The sequence below is a fragment of the Passer montanus genome, unplaced genomic scaffold, assembly GCF_014805655.1.
Source record: "Passer montanus isolate IOZ18808 unplaced genomic scaffold, ASM1480565v1 scaffold13, whole genome shotgun sequence".
Classification (NCBI taxonomy): Eukaryota; Metazoa; Chordata; class Aves; order Passeriformes; family Passeridae; genus Passer; species Passer montanus.
Genome location: NW_024359832.1, coordinates 6,850,107 through 6,866,458, shown reverse-complemented (window position 1 = coordinate 6,866,458; position 16,352 = coordinate 6,850,107). Strand labels below are relative to the sequence as shown.

At 38.0% G+C, this 16,352-nt stretch overlaps 1 long non-coding RNA gene across 2 annotated transcripts; it reads right to left on the bottom strand.

Moving 5' to 3' along the window:
* Positions 1-4,156: 4,156 nt before the first annotated feature.
* On the bottom strand, positions 4,157-16,028 carry LOC120497471. Of its 2 annotated transcripts, none has more exons than XR_005626512.1 (4): positions 15,563-16,028; positions 6,426-6,495; positions 6,001-6,136; positions 4,157-4,575 (listed from the first exon to the last, which is right to left on the bottom strand). It is a non-coding gene; the product is annotated as an uncharacterized LOC120497471 (long non-coding RNA). The 2 variants fall into 2 exon arrangements; XR_005626511.1 differs by lacking the exon at positions 15,563-16,028 and adding an exon at positions 6,586-6,724.
* Between the last annotated feature and the right edge of the window lie 324 nt (positions 16,029-16,352).

The window sequence follows — 16,352 nt, the reverse complement described above, 5'->3', positions numbered from 1 at the left end:
ATACTCAAAATTATTCTAACCTAAATAATTTACTTACTTGCTATTACTGATTTTGAATACCTAAGGTAAACTCCACTCATTTAAGATACAATATTGTAATAATTATAAGGACTGATTTTTGAATGGGTTTTTTTTTTTAATCTGGTACCAATATTGTGTGCAGAAATACCTTTATCAGCCCCTAACTTTACCCATCAAAATACCAGACTGTCAGCTTTCTGTTTGGGACAATCACGCCAGTTGATATCTCCTCCCCTCACTACCTCCCAGTCTCATTTTCTAGTAAAAAAAACAAGTAGAAAATTATGTTCTCAAAAAATAGTACAACAGTACATTTCTGCAATAGACAAAAAAGAAGTGCTCTGGAGATAACAAAAGTTTTAACCCTTTTCCTCTGTGCTTGACTGTCAGCTCTATTCATGGTACTAACTGTAGCCGCTATTTTTATGCAATTTTTTTTTTTCGGGGATGCAAGTATTAAAAGATTAGGGTGATTCAGTATCTGAGATGTTTATAGTTGGAAATACCTCTTCTCAGTCGAGTAGGTAACCAAGAACATGAAAACTAACATGTTTTCTTACTATTGGTGGGAGACTTATCTGTTTATTAACCAAGCTAATGAGGAACTAGCAGAGCTGTCCTTTTCAACACAATAGGCAGTCAAGCAGCAGGACACAGGGATCTTTTAAAAATTATTTCACAGGACACTTTTAAAAACAATTATTTCTTCCTCTTGGGTTTTCTACAGAAAGTACTGCTGCTTACCTCAGCTGCCTCTCTTCTGCCTCATATTTTTATTTACTCTCTTTTTGAGGGTGTGGTTCTCTGTCAGCTGTTCTCAATGTCACAGAAGTGACGGACTTGGAGAGAGATACAATCTTCCTTTTCTTCTGGGTAAAGTGCAGCACTGCAGATCCCAGCTCAAAGGAAATGGAAAAATGCAGCAGGATTACTGAACCATGTCTGCCTACATGAAACAAGCTCTCCAGAGGTAAGTTTTAACTCAATCTCCCTCTGACTTCAGAAAGACTGTGCTTTTTTATCCTTTTAAGATTAGAGAACTAATCTGGGTTTACAAGCAGGGAATTGGCACAATTTCTGAGGCAGTAGCTTCCTGCCCTTCTTCATCCACGGAAACAAACACCCCTGGGCATGGGGAAACTATCAAATTAGCTTTGCCAGTAGAAGATCTGTGAAACCACCCATCAGCTTTTATGAAAAATAATAAATCTCACTCAAAATGTTACTAAGTTTCCTTAACAATCTCAAAACTAATTTTTAATGAGGTTAATTGGTCCAATCTATGTCAGCTATTTCTAGAATGTATCTTCAGTTTGTTCCTATTACTAGAAAATGGAATCATTTGGGAAACATGCAAGCAGTTTTTCTATTGCAAAGTAGTCAAGAAATTTTGTTTAAATAGTATTTGGCTCTATCCACTACTAATTCTTGAAACTTCATCTCCAGACTGAATTCCAGTGTTGACTTTCTTTATTGGAAGACCTTTCCAGGATTTCATTTTGATTGGTAATAATGCCTGAACAAACCAGACAACTAATGGTCCTCATTTGTAAAAGTTACAGAAAGAACATTGGCAGAGGTAAGTAGAAGACAGGAACCATTGCTTGCACATCTTAAGTAGTGTCTTAAACATCAAAACAAAGAAAGTGATACTGGAAATCTCATGTCACCAAGCCCTTTTATGTGACTTAATGAGATACTTATACTGAACTAGCTGGATGCTAATTTCACAATTAATTATATATAGATGTAATTACATATTGAAATTCATCTATTTCAAGTATGCACAAATACCTCAGTGTAAAACTAATCAATGCTAGTGCTAGTAAAACATGGATAATTGAAATTCCCTTTGAAAATCAAATTATACATATTCCCACATAACTTAATTGCTTTTATTACCAGAATCACGGTTAAGACTGTCTATATTTTCTAAGTATCCTTTCTACAAGCATTCTTTGTATGTATTTGTATATATTGAAGGCAAAAATACTTCCAAAATGTTTTAAAGCTGCATCCAAATGCCAATAGTATTTAAAACATTTATATACATCAAAGAAGCACTCCTTGGGAGTGGTTACTTTACACCTTGTATATTTGTTTTTGGAAAATTATGTGTTCAAATTAAAAATTCCTAGATCCAGGCAATATAACTCACCTTGGTGTTCCATGTTTGGCTGTGTGTGCCTAGTAGAATGAAACCCCAACACTTGGAAACACTTGGTATTTCTGACTCAAAATAGCTATATTATCAAGCCATTAGTGAAGGAAAAGTGGTAAGGAACACTCCCATCAAAATATATAAAAGCTAGATTCCTAATTAGTTCTTTCCACTTTTCCCAGCAAGCAGCTGTTCCTGATGATGAAAGTAAAAGCATTGCTGAAAGGTATTGCTAATGGGCAACCTGGTCTAGTGTAAGGTTTATGTTCCCTGCCCATGGCAGGGGGGTTGGAACTATTAAGGTCCCTTCCAGCCCAAGCCATTCTGTGATTCTATGATTCTTAAATGGAAATATAAATCCCTAAACCTAACAAAGCTGTAAAGAAGATACAGTTCTTCATTAAGATTCTGAACTTTATACTCAAAAAATTGCCGAGTTTTACAATATTTCAGCCTTCAGGCTGAAAAAATATCAGTAGAGGAACTAAGCTATAAGGGTAGTATATTTCTAGAAGAAATCTCTCTCTCCTGCTTACTCTCTTTATCTCCCAGTATTTTTCATGACACTTCTAATGCAGTAATCAGTTTTGTTACAAGACTTTGTAAGCAGAAATTCAGTTTCAGTTTTAGCTGTACATGTGTAAGGTCAGGGGTCAGGTGGCTGGTATGTTTCAGGGAAATAGTTTAATCACTACATTTTTGATTTGGGAAGGACTGTCTTCCCTTTGTTTGCAATGAGTTTCACTGATGAGGAGAAAACCTGTTTCTCTGGTCCAGGGAGAATAAAAAAAAAGGACTTGGTTCTATTTGCCAGAGAAGAAGAGAGTAAGGTTATTGATGCTGTCCCAAGGACAGAGCCAATACCATACAATCATTTGCATGTGGATCGAAATAAACTATTGGAAACCAGAACTGGAGCCTAGCACACCCCTCCAGGATGCCAGCCCTTAACGTTATAGCAGTTGTGGTAGGGTATAAAGAGGGAAGTGGGGCAATTAGCTGTAATTCTTAAACCGTAAACCATGTTTAACCATGCTTAGCTTAAACTGTGTTGTGGTTGCCATTACATCTCCTGAGACGCCAGTTCCTGATGGTATTCAATGGATGTATCCCCAGGAATGCCTGGTAGACAGAGCTTTCCTCAGGGGACTGAAGAAGAATGTTGATATTCTGGATGCTAACCAGGTTTAGGCATGCTAGGCCATTAACCTGGTGCTAGGCTTCAAACCAAACATGTCTTCAGTGCCTTGGGAGCCGTTATGCTATGGCTCTTAGGAGGCTCAGGTGCTTCCTAAATTAATCAGCAGCTCTGGGCTTTAGTGGAATATAAGGAGTTGCATGTTATTAGATCAGTTCTTTGGAGCACAGAGGAGAGAGAGGATCTTGAGCAGCTTCTGAGTTTGACAGGAGGATCACAAGAAAACAACAAGTCCATCCTAGGCTGAAAGGAGTTGTGAAAGAAGATTAGTGGTTTTGTGGAGAACCATTTTATGAATACACAGTGTACACATTGGCTTGCTTGGGGTGGGGTAGAGGCAGAAACTGAAGTAACACAAAGTAGATGGAGTCCCTACAGATGACAGCTTTTTCCTGGGATTTATGCTGGCACATTTGTTAAGGAATTCATCACACAATAGTTAGCAAGTAAAAATTAGCATGTAAATACTATATGAATATTTTATATTGTGATGCTAAGTACATTTAAAGTGAAGCAAAAGTCTATAATACTGAAATCAAAACCTACTGGTTCCTATTCCCCATTCATACATTATTATGTATTAATCTGATGGAGTTTGAATTTTTCATAGCTGGACACTCACTGAGGAATTCAATGATAGTAGTGGGGTTGGAAAACTGAAGAAAGCTCAGTAGTATTTTGTGCAGTGACAAAGCATGAAGGGGTTGGCTTCATTAGTTGCCTCATTACAAAGAGTACATTCTGCATGCCTAAAGCACTAAGTGTACAGACAAAAGGAAATCAGGAAGTATTTTATTAATATTTTGATTCAACTCTAAGAATTTTGGCAACATTCATAAAATGGAAGTAAGAAAGTAACTGGGGAAGATTGCTTTTGTATTTCAGCTAAGAGGGAAGCAGGAGGCATGCATGGAGACGTGTGGAAACCTGGAACCATTTCTTGGTTCTTCAGTGACTTTGTGTGGCTGTGTAAAGCAGGGCAGAAAGTAATTCTCATTGGAGTCACTCCCCATCTGCCCAGGGCAGAATGGCAGTGTGTGTTGCATTACAGATGTTTTCCACTTCCCAGAGCCAGTAAAAAGATCAGTACAAATTAAAAATCTTGGATATTTTAATTAACCAAATTGATTTGTTGTTTTGTTTTATCTAGCCAATTTGAAGGTATTTATTTTCCTCCTCTTCTCTATCCCAGTTCCTAGTAAGGAAAACAGAAAAATTGAAAGTTTACTTTCATGTTAAATTATTTTAATGCTCAAAACTTCAGATAAAATTTGAAGTAAATCTCCTTCGCTTCTGAAATTTGAACACCAATAGCAAACTGTCTATGTTGCAAGAAGATAGTAAATGTATTTGAAAAGGAGACTAACAAAGTATTTTGTAAAATATAAATATTAATTAAGTTTCCATGTAGTAATTCTGGAGTGACTCTATCCAAATGCAACAAGGAGATTTGATCTTTGCTAAAAATGGACTGCTTGGCAGCCTTTTTGTCCTTTTTTATAGATCAAACCTTATAAAGAAGTATTTTGTCTCCAGCTGTCTCTAGCACCATATGAGAGATAGCATTTAAACCACTACAAGAAGTGATTAGTCATGGCAAATAGGCTTACCCTGGACTCTTTAAAAATTAGCTTTGTACTGCTTTTGCTCTCATGATTTCATGGAACTGTTTATCTGGGAGGGTTTTTTTAATGTATAAAATGCTAATGTTAAACCAATTGCATTTTGATTATTTTTCTATACTGGGTCTGACATAAAAGTGAAAAAGGTAGCCAAAGAGCAGTAACTTGTGCAGGTTATGCCACATCCAGCTTTATTAAATAACCTGCTGAAGATTGTATTCATAACAAAGATCAGGCTAGGAGAATGCAATGACAGTAAACTAGCAAGGAGACATGACATAAATACATCTGTTTGGCCTTCCCATCTCAAGATTTATGGTCCTAGTCTGTCAGCAGCGTTTACACTTAGCTCTACCCTGGCTAGCCACTTTCTCAATCCTCAGTTCAGAAGCTGCTTTCTAGTTCTTCATCACTCATAAGTAATATTCTCCAGAAAATTTAGAATCTACTTCTAGGAAACTACTGAACTGGGAAAAAAAGAGGTCTCCAGGAGACCTCTAGCAGAGGACTTAAGTGCTTCAGTTATTAGGCTGGAGGCTTACTTTCTCATAACAAGCCTTGCTTTAATTTGAGCATGCTGGCTGTGCAGGTGGAATAGCACATTCCTTGAAAATAATACCGAGGCTGAAACAATTACAGTAAAATAAATACTGCAGTAACAGTTCCTCATTCATTTGCAGAGAATGAAGGTCAGGAAAGTTGAGGCTGAAACTATTACAGTAAAATAAAACACTACTGCAGTAACAGTTCCTCATTCATTTGCAGAGAATGAAGGTCAGGAAACTGATCTATTAACCTGATATGATTAAACTTCTCACGTTGGTTGACCGAACTCTTACCTACAAAGTTTAATCTCCTTAAGCAAGAATACATAATATAGGTAAAAGCCCAGAGCCAAGTATGTAATCACTAAATTACAATTTAAAGTCTTATAAGGACAGCCTTTATTTTCTCCAGTATTTCAGAAGCACACTCTGCTTTAGGCAAATGTGACTCACCAAGTTTGCATGCAAGGAGTTTGGTTTAAAACTCAGTGAAGAACAGATCTATCGAGATAAACCTCAAATCTTGTTGGACCTGTTTATTTCCACTGCTTTTGATATGAAACTCTCTAGATAAGAAGCCACTGAAAAGCTGTAGAGAGAGGGAAAAGATTGAATTTGAATTCCAGTTTACTGTTTTCACAACAGTGTTTCTATTTTTATGTATAATCCCTGGTAGGTCAGGTCACCAATTGTTTAGAGACAGAGAATACTTAAAAGCAGTTGTACACAAATAAATGTAGAAAAATATAAAAGCTTTAGTTCAGTAAGATATAAAGTGGACATGGCTCTATGGATGCTTATTAAATGTAACATGCTAAGTACTTATTTGGGGATTTCCTAAAATAATGTGAGTATTGGGTATTTCTGCTGCTTCTTACCTTGCCTTCTCTGAGCCTAATGGTAAGTAATCTTCATACCAAGGCAGCACCTTGCAATAGCTCTTCTTCTCTGAAAGAAAATAGTTTATTGACAAGAACTGAAATAATGATTTCACTATCTGAAATTGTGCTGACTGCTCATGCACATTGGATAAACTACCTGAGAATGTGGATCTGAAGCACAGTTGATTCAGGAGTTGATTCCGTTTTGAAGCCTGGGAGGGAATCAAGGGATAGAGTGGAGCAGAAGAGGCAGGTGGATGAAAGTTTAGGGAAAAGTCAATGGAAGGAGAAGCTTCAAATCTGGTCAGGAAATAATATCCCCTGATGGTGAGAACTTACAAGACTTGGACAGATTTTTCTTTTTCATTTAATGACAAAGATGAGATCTGAAGTATGATTAAATCAGAGTCATTTTTGCTTTAACAGTTCATTAACAGTTGGTGTTTGTGACAGCTTTAAAAAGGTAAAATATATAATTTTGAGAAGTCCCAGTTTTCCAAGGAATGTATTATCTATAGATTAATCTTCTACTTCGTTAACTTTAAATTGATTACAGTTTTCACTGAGGATAAAAAGTCTATAATCAGGAAACAAGTAGTGCCAAAGGCCAGCAGGAATGATGAGAGTCACTCTGGGGAGAAGGATAAGGCTCCGCAAGCAAAATGGACTCTGGCACTGAGGTTTTTTTGAAGCGGATCTTCTGGCAATAAGAAAATATCCTGGTGTTTCTCACTGAACATCTCTCACAAATCTGGTTCTGCCCTAGTTAAATTAATACTATTTTAGAGATTGCCTGTCTCTAGTGCCATACTATCAAAAACTGCAATAGTTAGCTTTGATAGAAACTGCACTTAAACAGTCATTTTGTTACCAGAAGGCAGTGTGCTTTTTTTTAAAAAAAGAAACAAGCAGGTTGTGTGTTCCTGAGCAATAGGAGATAAAGGAGCTGCTGATTTTCCATGTTTTGGGTGGAGCATATGGTCTGGTTAATTGTCCTGGTTACTCTGCTGTATCACCTACTCTTGCTGTAGGGTTTAAGACAAATATCTTTTACAGGATTTTAATAGGTGTGTATGATAATTAATATTGAAGTCATCTTGTAGATGAACAGATTTTTTTTGTTAGGATGTTCCCATACATTTCAAATCTTAGCAAGTTAGGATTTCTTGCCTAGGATGATGGAAGGGGAGGGCAAAATATATTATTTCAGATATTCCCAAACTGTATATTCAATGCAGTCAAACTTGTTGCAGTACGATACCAGAATAAACATTCTGCAGGAGGTGGGAACAGGCTCCCATGTTTGCAGAGGGAGGAGACAGGTTTTAATCAAAAAGCCCAGTGTTAGCCTTCTTTTCAGATGTTCACAAGTCGATTGATTTTGTTTTGGAACTAAAAGGACATAAATCCATACATCCTGCTTTACTAAACAGAGTCTTAATCAAAGGGTTGTGAAGGATGAGCATTTCTGCTGTTTCTCAACTGTGGATTCTGTCCTGCTCTGTACAACCAGACAAATCTTTAGAGCAGCAGAAACTATAGTTATCAGTACCTTGTGTCCTAATCACAAGGATATCTTTTTTTTTTGCTGCTACCACAATGATTATTTGAAATTTTTTAATATTTCAAACAGTGTCTAAGTCTCAAAACATTACGTAGCTTGATGATTTAATACACTGCCAGAATATATAGTTTCAGTATTCTGGGAGAACGTAGCAAATGCTGGACAACTGGGAAAGAAGGTAAGAAACTCCTTTGTAGTTTGTTATTCATTTTTCCTTACTAATAGTTTCAAATAAAATATTTAATTTTATGCTAAGTTAAATGTCTTCTATAAAGTGTTTTTGCTTTATATTTTCAGGAAAAAACCCTATATATATAAACAAATCAGTTTCTTCCTGCCAGAGCATTTTCTGATGGAAATGGGGGCAGGAATGAAAATGTGCAAACAGAATTGCATTATAACCAGCTTAGGTTTGCAAAGCATTATCTCAGCATAATGCAAATAGTATTAATACATTAAGATGAGGACAGCCTTATGAAGGATATTTTTTGTATGAATCACTATGTACACCAAACACTAACCTGCAATAATTGTGACCTTAATAATCATTATTCCAGGAGCAGTGTGTAACCCAGGCTTCCTCAAGAGAGTCATTGCCTAAACTTATATTAGAACCTAGATTGAGATAATACATCTCTTTATATTATCTGTATGAAATATATATCTATCACATGGATAATGTATAATATAGAGAGATATTTTCAACTAGAATTATGTTAGGTAAAAAGATGATTCAATCTCTTCGCAGGGACTATATAGGGAGTATACTGTACAAGAGATTTTTTCCTAAGGATTCATTTGACCTTTATTGAGCCTCCTAAAGTAAACACCCTAAATTATTCCATAGCATCACTCCAGAGTGTTAAGTCAACAAAAGGCTTTGTATCTCCAAATATTTGCTTCTCGTATGATAGCACAGTACAAACAGGATTCCATAATCAGGAATTCCACCTGATGTTTATAAAATGTAACCTTGTCTCAGCTATTGAGGTCCTCTGATAAAGGTAAGGTCTTGCTGAATATTTTCACATTGCTTGAGTTCAAAATATTTTGACTTAAAAAAATGCAAAGGGTTTTTTTTCCAATGGTGTTTGTTCCTACACCACTCTAACAACATAGTGCAACGCAGATCAAAGAAGTGCTGCTGTATAAGGTCAGATCCTTCATTTAATCCTCTACTGCAAGAAACTCTGACAAGAGGATCTTCCTCCCCTTTAAAATACCCTTTTCCAAAACACAAATCCAACTCAAATAGTATTGAAAGCTCCACTGAGAGAAAAAAACATTACATACTAACAGTCTCTACAATTAGTGCAGGGACTTCATGCTGCTCCCCTCTCAGCTGTTCCTTCTGCCTTTCTGACAGAATGGTTGTCAGAAGGATGCAGGAGGAGGAGCAGCCCCTTGGACAGCCCAGAGTAACTGCTGTATCAGATGAGGAGATGTTAGTGGTTTGGCATTTGCCACAGACTCACATTTGTGGTTAAACACAGTGTAGCTTTTTACCCTGCCTTTCATGCAATTTATAATTGAAAAGCAGCAGAAGAATAAGCAGTAGTGTGAATAACAGTTTGCTCTTAGGAGACAAATTATATCAATAAATGTTACTGATCATGTGGGACCCACGATAGGGCTGAAAAAAACAGAGATGTGATGAGAATACACAGAATAGGAAGGGGAGCAAGAGCTGGTGAACTGGCACACTGTCACTGTCATCATTGCCAAAGCTGGTGTGAAAACAACACTACAGTGTGTTTGAGGGGACCCATGAGAACAGATGAGAACAAAACTTGGGAGTGATTGAGTGAAATTAGGGGGTTTCTAAAGCACAATATTCGGCTTCAGCAAAGGTGGGGACATGCTGATTGCACGCTTGTCTCTTCATTAAATCCCTAACTGGTTTTGCTTTGTGACTTTTGAAAGGGTCAGCCAAAGATTTGACTCTTTTAGAGGACACCTAACTGATCTACTTTCTAGTCACAAAGTCCACAGCTGCTTCTGGAGTTAGGCAGCACATAAATAAGGCTGGGTATCTAGATCAGTTCAGCTGAGCATTGCAGGGCAAGGAGATCTGGACCTTAAAATAGAAACACAGATCTATTTTAACAGCTGCAAAGGTTACCACCTCCAATATAGTCACTGTGGTTTAATCATTTTGGGAAACATTTGCATGTGATCCTTCCCTATCACACAGATTGCTGCTTACAAGTCTTTCCAAGTAAGAGATAGTAGTATTTTCAGGTTAATTTAGGATGATGGACATGGTGGGAAGAGGGATTACTTCTGCTCCTTTGTGCCTTGCTGAGTTATCCCTCCCCTTTTTTACAGATAAGTAAAGCTTATATTGCTGGTTGTTTCTGTCTTCTGAGGGCTGTAATATTTCTAGTGGATGCTTAACAATAAACCCACGTATAGTAAATCATTCTGTGGAGAGCTGCCCTACTGACATCTGGGATTTTGTGTCATTCAGTCCTCACTTTCTCCCAACCTCTTTTTCAATTTTCTGACTTTTGTAGGTTTATATCAGTCTGCCTGGTCAAATGTCTATAACTGGAACTGTTCCAAATATGGAATGCTATTATGTTCTCAGTATTTCTTTTCATTTCTTGATACTGGAACACTCTGGAAACAGGAATACTGAAGCGGGATAAGAAAGAGTGCAGATATTTTTCATTCACTGGCATTCGTTTTCAATTGTCTAAATCTAAAAACACGGAGAGGAAGCTTCTGCCCCAAATTACAGGAATACCACTACAGTAGTAATTACAGGAATACAGGATACACTACATTATCCAACAATTATTATCTGGCAGAAATGTGGGAAATTTTTTGCAAGGCGGGACCCGCGGACGCAGCTCCAGCTCAACTTAGAGCCGCGGGTGACCTCGGTGGCTGTTCCTGCTATGACCGCGAGAGGGCAGCCTGTGCCCATTAAATCATTGCTTCAACTTGGCCTTGGGGGGGTTTAATTATTGTGCTTCATTTTAATTGAAACTTTGTGGAGATTAAAAATGAGGCTGTTTAAAAAGCATACTGTAGTTCAATGTCCAAATTGTTTGAGGTAATTTTAAGACATACTGTACAAATTTCTCAATGTAGCCTTTCATTTAGTATGGTTTCAGTAGGATATGCTTATCTCCTCTGCCAAGAGTAAATAATTTGCATTTATAAGATGCTACATCTTTAAAGTTAGTTTCTTAATTGCAGATTTTTTTTATTTATTCAGGAAAAACGAGGTAGGGAATTTAGTGCTGCCGTCTTAGAGCATCTTTCTAATGGAAATGTGACTCTACCAACTTTCCAAATTTCAGATATTATTTCCTTCATCAATGGGACATCAGATTAATCTTTTGCATGTGAGCTCAGTTTTGCTGTCTGTAAAACAAAATTTCTACTTTAATGGTGTAAACTGTGGAGTGTAGCTATATATTATAAAAGCATACTGTGCCAGTTTTTTTAAAGCAACCGCCTTTCCCCTTTGATACTGCCATCGTGCCTCTCAGCCATGCATTGACAAGCCTGAGCATTCAATGGGAACTGCTGCAGGTTCAGCACTTTTGAGAAACAGCTTACTTAGAAATCTAAAGTTGGATTTAGAAGCTTAACATTTTTGGGAAACTTGCTGTGTTTTCATAACAAGTTATGAAAATCCTCATAACTTATTGTTGTTAAGGCAAGTATCTCTCCAGTGTATTTATGTTGCAAGCAGTTTCAATTTTTTTTTACTTGTACTCTGGATAACTAATCTTGGTTAAGGAAAGCTTTCTTTTACTCAGGGTGAGAGAACTGTCAGAATCCCTCTCAACCCCATTTCTGTAACAGACAGCACAGTGTTATTCAAGTCAAGTTGTAGGCCTGGTAATTCTGCTAGATATCCAGAAAGTCTCCTAGGGAGGGAAAAAAGTTTAATCACAACCAAACTGAATAATATATATGAAAATAATGCACCCTTCTCACTTCTTTCATAAAGGAATTGGGTCAAAATAAACTGTGCATATTACTCTTGAATTCCATGAAACCAGAACATCAAATGTTTCTTTTTTTTGTCACAGCATAATTTAAATCATTTGCACAAGGGGTGAGTTCAGGATCATGTGTTTATTAGTCAGACTAATTTTATTTTTCACTTTGGCTTGTATTTTTGGTCTTTACTAAAAAAGAAGACGTAAGAAAAGTGCAGCAGTCCAAAATATACTTGAAAAGAACTAACTCTGACTTTGTCCTATGTGTTGAACAAACATAAGTGAATTTATCGCTGAAACTGAATGCAGTCCAAAACAAGACAGAAAAGGCATGTTTTAGTAGTTCTGCTGCCACAGGATCTAAGATCTGCCTGACTAAGATCAGGACTGAGGACTCATCTGCCTGACTAATCCGCCTGACTGAGGTCAGGAGTCTATGCCAAACAGTGGAAATTATAAAAGTCTTTCAGTTGTGAACAAGAAACTTACAATAAACAATGGAGAAAAAAATTCAAAGAGGAAACATAAAATAATCTGACACATCCTTGGGTTAGCTGGTAGACAACAGCAGTGGAGAACAAATACTAAAATTCAAGCCATGAATACAATAACCACCATATCCTTCCTTTTCTTCCCCTGCTTCCCCCTCACCTCTCATCAGATTACAAGAGCAGTGCTTTATTTAAGACAACATCCTCTTCTGAATATGTGCTTTTTAAAATGTGCAATGTGCACCACAGTTTCCCAGTCAATCTGTGCTGTAGAATCAAAGCTTTTTTCTCTCCTGCCCCCTACTAGTATTTCAAGCTAGTGATGAAAGTGAAAACTAATAAAATACCTTTAAATTTTCAGACTGCTTAAAGTAGTGAAGTTAAGACAAGTATGTAGTCTAAGTTCTGAGAACCTAAAGCTAACTTTAACTTGTCATCAGTAATATTCTATAATCCTTAGTCCTTTTATTTCTGTAGGTGACACAAAAAGCAATTGTTATGTCCTGGCCGGCTGCAAATGGAGAATGATCATGCACTAAAAGCATACTGAAAATGGGGGAACTGGGCAGAAGAGTTTAAATGTAATATCTGTTCATACAACAAGAAAATATCACTGGTTGTGACATTCACTTTCTGTTAGCATTTCACAAATTTTCTCTACAGCTGTATCAATACTGCAGAAGTCAGCAATGAAAAATTTAGGTTCCTTGCCAGAACATACAACATCTCATGAAGTACAGAATGTACCAACATCTCAGATTCACAGAATGGTTGAGGCTGGAGAAGACCTCTAGAGGTCATTTGGTCAAAGTTCCCTGCTCAAGACCCACTTGCCCAAAACCATGTCCAGATGGCTTTTACATATTTCCAAGGATGAAGACTCCAAAACCTCTTTAAGCAAACTGTGTCAGTGCTCAGTCACTGTCACAGTGAAAAAGTATTTCCTAATGTTCACCTCAAACCTCCTCTGTTTCAGTTTGTGCCTCTTGTCCTGTCAGTGAGCACCACTGAAAAGAGCCTGGCTCTTTTTCTCCTTTGCATCCTCCCTTCAGGTATTTATATAAGTTGGTAAAATCCCTCTGTACAACGTATAGTTGCAGATAACATAAAATTCAAAACTTGACCGAAGATATGATGAGCACTATTAATACATTCATTCCTCTTCCTATCTGCAAGTTAAATAAAGCAATTTGGTGCTGTGGTGCTAAGGCTAAAGCCTAACAGAGCCAAGAGACAAATGCCATTTAGTTCTTACTTGGTGTAAAAAGCCACACTTTCACTTCAGGAAAGTGTAGCTCTCCTCTCAGAGAGGGATGCTTTAGGTACCCCACAAAGTACCCCACTCTGAAATTCTAGCATTAATGTGAGAAAAGCCACACTGAGCTGCAGCCACACTGAGCTCAAGTTATAACATTCAGTATTCATTGAAACGTTTCACTTCAGGAAAGTGTAGGTCTCCTCTCAGAGAGGGATGCTTTAGGTACCCCACAAAGTAACCCGCTCTGAAATTCTAGCATTAATGTGAATTTAGCAAGGATTCCACCGTTTTGAAGAAGATCCAAATTAAAATTAGACACAGTATTTTAAGTTCCAAAAAAGAGTATAAAGTTAGCAAACTAACTAAACTTGGTTTATTGAATGGATTCTTAAAGTTTTATTTTGTCAATTTCACCTGGGTTTGGTAACAAATGGGGGGGAAAAAAAGGAAAAACCCTTCATCTTTTATGTTTCAGTCTTAGCTGATTTTTAATATGTAGTCAACCATTTTTTCTCCTGCTCAGTATCTAGCGCGTCTCATGAAATACTGTTGGGTTTTGAATTCTTTCTTGGAAATTCGCTTTTTGAAAGAATCACTAGGAAGGATCTTATTGTTATGTAGTATTTTGAAATAATTTACACTGTATCATTTTCATGAAAATCTGTGTTCATCACAGCAGCTGCGGGCAGCAGTTGCCTATTCTTTCATTTTCGGCCTCCTCTGGTGTCATTAGATCATGAAGTTTTTAGGACTGTGGCACTTTGCAACTTGCATGGTTCTGGCCACTCTGCTCTGAGCTGTCCCAAAAGGTATTAAACAAGAACGTCAGAAGAGTTTTTCTGTGACACAGCTGAGCCTATACTGTAATGGATCCTGATAACCATTTTGATCCATCCTGAAGAAAACCTGCTTGATTTATAGCCAGCCTCAGGCATTCAAGGGAAAGAGGACATGTTCCATGAATCTGGCACCTCCTTCAGTTGAGCCAGTGGCAGTACTTTGTTATGGTGCTTTACAGTCAGTCTTGTAGTGGCTGTATCATTCTTCACATAAGCAAATCTTACTTTTTTCCTGTGATTACTTCTCTCCTGCCTTTGATCAGCATGAAGAAGTTCAGTGACATTTCCACAAGGCCAGCCCCTTCCTCATTTGCCCCATCCTCTAAACTTGGGGGAAAAGGGATGCTCCAATTACTCCAGCACTGTGGGAAAGCACCTGGCTCCCTTACAAGAGTTCAGATTCAGGACTTGGGACCCCTGGCACCTGCTCCTCCTCTATGGCACCTTCACAGTGACCTCTCATTTCTCAGCCATCCCTGGCAAATTAACCTGCTCCTCCTCTATGGCACCTTCACAGTGACCTCACATTTCTCAGCAGCCTCAGAACGCCTGCAACACAGCTCTGCATCTGCACCACTGTCAGGGATCTTCCCCTACCGTGGCTTGTGCTGCAGAGTTACACAGGGAAATCCCAGTCACTCCCTGCAGATGTGCATCACCTGGTCTAGCCCAGCTTCGGATAAAGGCTGATAAAATACAGGGAAAACTTCCAGAACACCTTGTCCTGAAGCTCCAGAGCACTCCGACTGCTCTTTCCCTTAGTACTTTGGGAAGTTGATGAAAGAAATCTTGTTAGGCAAGAAGGACGGTTCAATGCTCTCTGGACTGTATGTCCAAAAAAAAATGTAAGAAATCAACCAGGATAGAGGGGCTTATCATGGCATCTTCAGGGGATTTTAGTCAAAACACAAGCTTAGTTATAGGAACTGCTTAGACAGAGCAGCAGCTTGGCAGCTCAGACTTCTCTCAAAGCCTCCATGCTATAAGTGATAATAGTTATTCAATCAAAGCCATATTAACCTGTTCTTTAATTCCAGCAGAAGGAACACAATCCGTTTTCCGAGTGAAATTCAGTTACTTTGGGTTTTTTTCTAATTTTGCAGCTGAGGTAAGATTTGTGTTCAGCCAGAGAGGTGCAGAGGCCAAAGGAGCTGGGTTAAATGACCATTGTCAAAACAATAGAGAAAACAGATGGTTAGAAAAGTGGCCAAACAACATAATTTTTTTCTGATTTTCTTATTCTTTGGTTCCTCTGATGTTTCATCCTAACAGTTTTTCTGTAAGGCTATCATAATAATTATTTCACTGATCAGTAGTGAATATCAGAAGGATGTGCATTAACATTTTTGCAAGTGATGTAGCATTTCTCTTGTTCACATGCATTCTAGTAATGTACTAATCAACTTTAAAAGGTTTCAAAGTATCTGTACAAGTCATTATTTCTATGAAAATTTTAGAATCATACCATGTTTTGGGTCAGAATGGACCAGATCCAAAGAATGGACCATTCAAAGATCATCTACTTACAATCTTTATCCTAAATTAGAATGCTCCCGAGCTCATCCCTCATTTATCTTGACTATAAAAAAAGGAATTTCAGTCGCCTTAGTCCAATGCCCTCGGAATGTGACACTTCTAACCAAGCGTTACTTTCTTCCGTCAGCCATGCTGCGGAGGAGGCTGCTGTGTCCAGCGCTGATTTCCCGCTGTAATTGGGAGCGCTCCTCCTCCTTGGCTCGGCGCAGTGCGAGGGCCGGGGCCAGGGGCTCCCCCGGGCCGGCAGCCGCAGCCCCACCTGACAACATTCAGC